Source organism: Corvus brachyrhynchos, unplaced genomic scaffold (genome assembly GCF_000691975.1).
Source record: "Corvus brachyrhynchos isolate BGI_N302 unplaced genomic scaffold, ASM69197v1 scaffold279, whole genome shotgun sequence".
Classification (NCBI taxonomy): domain Eukaryota; kingdom Metazoa; phylum Chordata; class Aves; order Passeriformes; family Corvidae; genus Corvus; species Corvus brachyrhynchos.
In genome coordinates, this window is record NW_008246060.1 from 3987135 (window position 1) to 3996056 (window position 8922).

Genomic DNA, 8922 nt, shown 5'->3' on the forward strand with positions numbered 1-8922 from the left:
ACCAACCCAACCAGCTGTAACAACAGTAGCTTCTCCAAAGCCTTGTGAATCCAAGGTAGAGGTGGGCTAATTTCTAACCAAAAAGCAAAAGCTTTTCAGGTTCAACTGTTGTAAGGGGCAAGAGGATCAAAGCAACCCCTAGTCAGAAACTCTCCAAATGAGTTTAGACTGGACACGAACATGCTGCAAGATTTCTGAGGCAGACCCGTCTGTGCCTACCAGAGTGAGCCAGTTGCAAGTTCTCCAGTGGCATTGTCTGAATGCCATCTAAATCAGTGTCTTGGGGCTCTATTTATGTGTGTGAGGGCACTGGGTTTTCTGAGATTGAAGTCACTGGGCTGGTGGTTCAGCCTCTCTCTCCTGCTCTCACTGTCGGGGTTTTTTTTAGCCTGGAGAAAAGGAGGCTCAGGGAAGACTTTATTGCTCTGAACTTCCTGAAAGGAGGCTGTAGCAAGGTGGGTGTTAGCCTCTTCTCCTGGAAAACCAGCAGTAGGATGAGAGGACATAGACTCAAGCTGTGCCAGGGCAGATCCAGGCTGGATATGAGGAGGAAGTTCTTCACTGAAAGGATGGTTAAGCATTGGAATCCTGGGATGCTCAGGGACATGGTGGAGTTGCCATCCCTGGAAGTGCTCAAAAAACAACTGGACGTGGCACTTAGTGCTGTGGTTTAGTTGACATGGTGGTGTTTGGTCAAAGCTTAGACTTGATTGCGGAAATCACTTCCAACCTTAATGATTCCATGATTCTAAGGTGGAATTGCATGGGCTGAAACACGCTGATAGGAATTTGCTGTTTGATGTCTTGCTTGGATGTGTGATGCACAGACTTTTTCATCCAGTGTTTCTGAGCTGAGGGATTCCATAGGTTAAAGGAAACCAGTGCATGAAAGATGCACTTTGCACTTTACAACCTTAGAAGGGGAGTGTTCTCCTTGCCTTACTCATGCATCTTTTTGACCTGTTGTAACAGCAAGTCTTACGACCATCCCTTGTGAAATAAGGATAACCCCAACTGTTGAGGGCTCAAATGCTATAAAGAAACTTTTTCTGTCTTGTTCAAATATTGAATTAATGTTTCTAAATATTGACAGCAGTTATGAGGAGCTGTTCATCTGACTGACCGTGGTGCTCCCACATGACTCTGGCTGCTGCTAGCAGGACACATCTGATGCCTGATTTGTGCTCAGCAGCAGATGCTCTGTAAGACTGTCAAAATGTCCCAGCCTGGCCATGTTGTGTAAGGAGTGTTATTTGTGACAAGTTTCTGGAGTCTTCCTCAGGTATGGAAAAAGCCACAGACAATGGCAATTGAAAGTAAATGAAATCCCGGTGCTCACAAAATGTCAGAGGAGTTCCATAGGGCCTTGGACATGACCTGCTGTGTGGGTATGTGGCATTAGAAGTGCCACGTGAGACTAAGGAACCTTCCTTGTCCTGTTTTCAGGTCAGGGATGTAACACACATTTATCTACTGAACATTTGGTTTTATAATTTTTCTAGTTGTTCCATTACTTGCTGTAATGATTATTGGACAAGCTGGAATACTTCACTTTGAAGTAGATAGCAAGGGTTTGGAAGCTAGATCTTGTTACATAAGGCAGTTGATGGAGGCTGTATGTCAGAGTTGAAAGCCCCTCTAAGTTCAGCTATTACCATGAGGTTTGCAACCATCCCAAATGCTGGCCCTGCACAACTCTGCCTCTGGGTCAGCACAGCACTGACACTTGGGCTGCAAACCTACTGTAATACAGCATCCTGAGCCTTTCTTCTGGCAATCTTTGCTGTAAGCTCTTCAAGTGGCAGAGCACAAAATCCAAATAAAGTTTAACATAGGTACAGTTAAATATTTATGTCTGGTTTACAGTAAAGTTACAGAGGAGTTCCCAAGTTGTTTCAGTAAAGACACAGTTTTTTGTGTTTGTACTTTTTTGGTAAGGAAGCTCCAATAATCAGTAAACAGACAATGGTTTCCAGTTCTTTTCACAGTCACTGGGGAGATGATTCACATAAACTTGGAGAGAGTATCACATTGCAGTGGTAGGACACACCGGATCTGTTTACATTGTAGTTGTCAGAGCAAGCAGGTTTTCAGCTAATTTATTGATGGTAAGTTATCCCAGCTCTTTGCAGATGCATTGAGTTTACCAGACCTTGAGACAGAGGGTGCAGCCCAGCACAGTGTTTATGCTACAGAATAAAAGGATTGACAACTCAGAGGCAGAGCAAGCACAAACAAGAGGAGGACAGGAGTAAGCAGGAAACCATGGTATGAAAGCCAGGATTTCTGAGTGGCAGAACAATGACCCACACCTGCCCAGCAGAGGCTGCTTCCTGCATTGTCACCTGTGAGCCACTACAGAGGCTTAAGGAGCATGTTTGCACAGCCCAGCCTGTTCTTTGCAAACCATGGCAAGTAAAGGAGCTGGGACTGAAAGCTGCAGCCCCTTGATGACATTGCTTCTCATCTTGAGAGCTTGCATGTCGAAAGTGTGATGCCAACAGCAGGAGGCAAGCTTTTCTTGGTTAATGCTTCTCTTTGGAGGCATAAACCTACTAACAAACTATTTTTTCAGGAATTGGTTATGATTGAGCATTACTGTGGGCCTGGGTGTGGATGCAGAGCTTGTCTGTCATTGCTGAGTAGCTCTGCATGTGTCTGTACTAAATGCAGATTAAGGGTGTTTACAGTGGACAAATCTATATTTAGACAAGCCCTGGGTGTCATCTTGACATAAGCTTAAAACAACCTTCTCCCATTGTGGAATCTTGCTTTCCCTTTTTTTCCTCCACTCACTAAGTTTGTCTTGGCAGTCAAAATTAAAAGATGTGTGTTTTTGGGGCTCTTTACAGACATTTGGAGTGATTAATTGTCAACTGTTTTAGCACGTGCTGCATTGCCAACAGATCAATGCATGAGCATAACCAGAGAATTGGAGTGTAATTTGGGATTGTGGTCTCAGCCTGTGGGGATTCAACGCTAGGGTAAGGGCAGCATTAGAAATAATGCTACATCTGAAGTGGCAGGACTGCATTATACAGAAAAAAATGACAGCATTTGCACTGAAATGAGAGAGCAATGAGATGAGTTTGGGTTTCTGGCTCTTTCACACTGCTACTATTATCCTCTCCATTTAATTGACAGAAAATAAATGCCTTCCTTGATACTTTAATATGGTTAAATAAGAGAGGGAAAAGCTAACTCGAGTCTATTAAATGAACTTAGTACTCAAGCAAGATGAAAAGAGTATGTCTGTACTCTGCAAAGTCTCACAGGAATGCATTGTGCTGCTTCCTGCCCTGGTAAATGTGTGCCATTAAACTTCAGTACCCTCTGTTGGCAAGAAATAGATGAATTGTCAGCAGGGGATAGGCAAACGTTACTCCTGAGGAGCTGTCTCCAGGATTCATGCTCTACCTTGTGTCCACCTCAACAGAAATACTTGCCTTTGATTTGTTGAGGTTGCAAACGTGGGCCGAACAGGTGACTTCAGCTCCAGAGCAAAGAGATGTCAAAGTCTTTTTTCTATAGTCTTTACAAAGACTGAAAGCTAACCACGGGGGAGAACTGAGGATTCCTGGAGCATCAGACTGTCACAGCAGTGAATGGTCCAGTCCCACTGGAGGATCAGCAGTGTGTGGTGTTGGTAACAGCCCCCCTTGTCATGTGCTCAACAGGCAGAAGCTGGAGATAATCCTGTGTAAAACAAATGAGTCATTATTTTCTTATAGGATGTTCTTTAATGCCTTTCAGCCACCTCCCCGTGCCCTCTGCCACAGCTCTGATTGCTGCACCCTGGGGGTTGTAGTGTGGGACATTCTGGTATTTGCCTTTTCTAGATCACAATGCTTTTCAGCAGTACTAAGGTTCCGGTTCTCTATTTTGTGTCCATCCGCTGCTTAAAGTGAACATATATTTAACCATTTTGTATCATATTTTTCCATAAAGGTGGGTTGTTCTAGCCCATTAAAGCAGGAATAATACAAAATAGAACTCAGAGGAGAAATCTGATACTCTGGATTAAGAACAAAAAAGCAGAGATTGCATAAGCCAGTGTGCCTCCCTCAAGTTAAGCAAGCACTTAATGTGCCCTAAATACAATAGGTCAGAAAGGGTGTGATGGGGAAAAGGGAAAGATATGTTACTGAGTTATTTTCTGAAAAAGTAATTTATTTATGTACTGTGATTTTTTTAATATGCTGGTATTTTTGCTGTCATCTGGTTCTCTAATGTAGCCATCCCTACTCGTATATACAAGATTTGCTGCTATAGGAGATGGCTCTGACTCTTGCCTTTGTCTGTAAGGGATCTTCTGATCTTCTGAAGGAGATGGAATCTTTTTCCTGAAACAGTGAGTGCATTCTGAGCTGTCCCAGCATGATACTGCCCCATCTTAACTGGAGATTAGCTTTACTGTGAGTGGCATGTAACAGGATCAGGAAAGAGAGGACAGGGTTGAGCAGCAGAAAATTTGTCTCAGTACAAATCACATTTGTGGTTTGTAGTCACATTGATCTTTGTGAATTTATGGCTAACCTGAAGGTCATGAGGGACCTATGCCATAATGAAAATATACTGCTAGATATTTCCCGAAAGAAAATAGAACTGATAAATTCCATTGCTTAGAGACACAGGGCTAATTTTATTTCCATTTTACACCCTTAGCAGATGTGATTCATGCTGTCAGCACTTACTTACCATTACATGGTGCACTTTTGTATTTTAGTTGAAATGTACGTGATTTTTAAAGTAGCCTTAAAATAATGTGATTTTCCTTAATGTATGAATATGGAAAACTTCATTATTTACCAAGTTCAAATAGTTCCTTTATCAGTTTAGAGAATGCAAATATATGCAGCAGATTCAGACGATTATGTTATATAAAAATTGTCACAGTTCCCTAGTTTGTTACAACAAACTTTTACTGGGAAACTAACTGTGCCTCTGACATCTTCAAAAAACATTCCTTGCAGCTGCATTGGTGGATTGTGTTGCATAGCAAGAGCATTTAAGTGAGAAGCAAGTTAAAGTTACTTTGATTACATAGCTTTTCCTTCATTTGGTAATACCCTCATGAGGACATACAGGTAATGTCCTACCTATGTGGGTAGGTAAAGAGAACCTAAAAAACCCTTCACCTATTCAGTCATGTGAAAGTAGAGAAACAAAAAAGAAGATATTATAGACTACAATTTTTTAAATCTAGATGACTGCTGCTTTCCTGTTGTTACAAGCTTTGCAGAAGGTTTGCATGTGGTGTTTATTTTGCACATATGTAGGCTTGAAGACTAACATGGAAAACTGATTTACAAAGCAGCATTTGAATCATAGAATGGTTTGGAGTAGAAGGGACCTTGTAGATCATCTGGTTCTAGCTCCTCTGCTATGGGCAGGGACCTTCCACTGGACCAGATTGCTCAGAGCTCCATCCAGACTGGCCTTGAACACTTCCAGGGCTGGGGCATCCACAACTTCTCTGGGCAACCTGTGCCAGTGCCTCACCACCCTCACATTAAAGACTTTTTCTCCTGATATCTAATCTACCTCTGTCCTCTTTCAGTTTAAAGCCATTTCGCCTTGTCTTGTCACTACATGCTCCTGTAAAATGTTCCTCTCCACCTCTCTTGTGTGCAGCTGACCAGTTTGTCAGACGTGGTTAGACTGGGCACACAGCTCATCTGAACACAAACTTCAGGCGTTGCCCATGTTATGGGACTTCTGCAGAAGAGGGTGGTGTGGAAACCTTGGATTTCATCTTATTAGTGACAGCCAGACTGTGGGAGGGACAATCCTGCCACTACATCTGCACCTCCCCAGACAAAGTAGGCAACATTCCCTGTGATGTCACCAGGGAGCTTTGTAGTACTTTATTGGCATTTCCTAGGAAATCTCTGTTCTTTGCAGCTGGAACAGTCTTGTTCCCTTTCACACAAATCTGGGAGAAATTGTAGTGACCCTGCCTAATGTGGTCAAATAGCACTTGACAAGCCTCATGCTTCTCACCTCTCACATGAAGGGTTAATTTATAACCACAGAAGTGTTGCCTTCTGCGGCTGCTAAAGACAAATGAGTGTCCTTTAGACTCTGTGAGTGCATCAATATTTAGTATGTCTGCTTAAATTAAACTCCAGTCAAACTACTGATTGTTCTCCTCACCTTGTTCCCCCTTCAATCATTAATGAACGTTTTCCACAAGCAAGTTAAAAACACACCTAAGACAGACTTTGCCCATATTAGCCTTGCCCTTTCATTCCAGACTCTCTCCTTCTACGCTCATTGCATAAGGCCTGCAAAAATACAAAAGGATGCTCCCCAGTCTGGACCACAGTTTAAAAGACAGTAGTTGATCAAATATTTAGAATTGGGTTATATTTTGAGATTTTCCTTCATTGAAGAATCTGGACCTTCTTTAAAATCAAACAAACAAACAAATAAACCCCCAACCAAAACCTGCCAAACCTGCCCCCCCTTTACCCAGGGTGATAATCGTTTTGATCAGATTTAGGGTGTTCAGCACCAGCTGCATTCCTTGCTGGGAAGGACCCCTTCTAAGATGGCTGTATGAATACCCTCTAATTTTCTTCTCTGTACCTTCAGGAGCTAAGCTGCTGCTGGTGCACTGTCTGTGAAGTAGAGAACATTCCTCAATCATCTGTTCGCTGGTACAGCTGCGAGTGACCCAGAACTGCACATCCTGCAACCATGGTGTACCAAAAATCAGGTAAATTTTTAACTAGGATCTGCTCTCATCCCTGGTTATGCTACATGAGTACCTTTATCCTTTGGTTTCTTAGACCCCACAGGCAGGGGGGAAAAGTGGCTTATAGGAATTATTCAGTGTTTTACTTCATTTTCTATTTTAAAGTGAGGATTTAAGAATTCTGGTGATGTGTGGGATGAAAGTGTAGTTACGAATGGTGCAGCTATGGCACTGTTACAATTCACTAGGCCTTGGAGGGCCATGTAGGAAGGGTTTCTGAAGAGAAGAAATGAGAGATTAACCAGTGATCTGAAATCTTAGCCAAATGGCAGTTGCCAAAATACTGTAGGCCAAGTGAGCAGAAACCTAGACTTGAACGGAGCTGCATTGCTTGTTATGAAACCAGGGACAAAGGAGACATGGAGGAGGGACTCTTTCCTCTAACCTTGTGTTGCTGTGGCTTGTTTTCCCAGTTCTGTCTCTTGCCAGCAAGGCTGCCCTTTCAAAATTATGGTATGCACTTGATTGGCGTATTCATATTAAGAATGGGTTTAATTAAAACAGGGGATTTGTCATCAGGAGGACATCCAGAGATGTTAGAGTAAAGCAATTAGGGTCAATATATATTCATTTAAAGTGCATATTTATTCTAAAGAGGTGTTTCTTGTTCAGTTCCAAAGCTGCCTATGATCTGAACTCAGTCTGGTTTACATTTGACTGGGTTTGCTTCCTGTGCATAAGGATGCAGTGTGTGTCAATGTATACTCTGTCACTGATGTGCCTTAACTCTGGTGAGTGTTCCTGTATAGCTAAACCACTGTGAATCTGTGAATACACTAAGTTTTTCAGATGCTCATAACCAATTTTGCTAATTTTAGCCCACAAGGTTGTTTTTTAAGCTTCTATATCAAGCACTGTATGGGAACTGGAGATTTATATGCACTTGTCTGCAAAAAGGTTTTGTGTTGAAGTGTAGAAAACAGCACATCTTGAGCAGTTAATTCAGAATTGTTGTTTCCCAGCCATTTTTTTGTGGCTATGGATAGATTTCAGTTACCCTTTTGATTTCAGCCTGTGTTCTGAAGCCCAAGAAGCAATCAGAGTAAACAGCGGCTGTTTACTGTCTGGGCAGCTGTCTTCAGTCATTTGTTTCAGCAACCCCAGTGCACGTGTTTCCAAAATGCTGGGCTCTCCCAAAGAAATCTCTGCCAGCAGCAAGCTAGCCTAGCTTTTCCTGATATCTGTAGGAAAATATCTGTAGCGGTTACCTGGGGATGGAATTTAAGCCTACTCACCTCTTTTACTTGTCTAATGTATGTGCAGAACAGTTCCTTCCTTTTGCTTCACAGTAACCTCTTACAGTTCTTGAATAATGCTATTACGTTTCCCCTCTGCCTTCTCTCTAGGTTAAATGCCATTTATTTCAGTTCTCCTCCCTGGAACAGTTTTCTAGAGCTCTCGGAGTTCCTGTTCTCCTTTCTTCCCCCCAGCCCCCTTCAGCTGGCTGCCCTTTTCTACATGAGATACACAACACTGAACCGTATGCCAGCTGAGATGTCTTAGAAGTGAGGCTTGAGTTCACGTCATTCTTGTGTCAGTCCTTCCAGTGGCAAGTATTAATTTTGATGTTTACCTGAACACTGTGAGGTGCGGATCAAGACACTTGAAGTTCACAAGCCTTTGTAAATATTGCATGAAGGAGTAAGTCTGGACTGCAGGTCTGAAAAGGGGAGTGGTGCCGTACCTGTAGGAACTGCAGAGGCTGTGAACATCTGAGGTTTCATCGGAATTTCAGGTCTAGCAATATTTCAACTCTCAGAATTTCATTCAACGTTGGGAATGTTTGTATTTCCACCTGCAGTGTATCGTTACATGAGCTCTAATTGGGCAGAGGTAGCAGCAGAGCTGTCAGGCTGAACACGCCGGGATAGAGGCTGATGCTTGCTGAGTGTTCAGTCAGCTTCTGCAACAGCCTTTGCAGTCTGGAGGGTGAATATCGCAGGTGGCTGAACTTGCACGCCTTGACGACTACCATGCCGTATGTGTGACAGCGCTGGACGTGCCATGCACACGGATCCGGGTCAGGGCTGTGATGAGACGGCCTCTAAAGGCAGTGGGTGTGCTGATACACGAGTGAATTGTCTCTCCCCTGAGCTGGCAGGCTGGGGTTGCAGTGCTGCATGTGCGCTGCCTGCATCGCTGTCTGCAGCGCAAATTTGCGG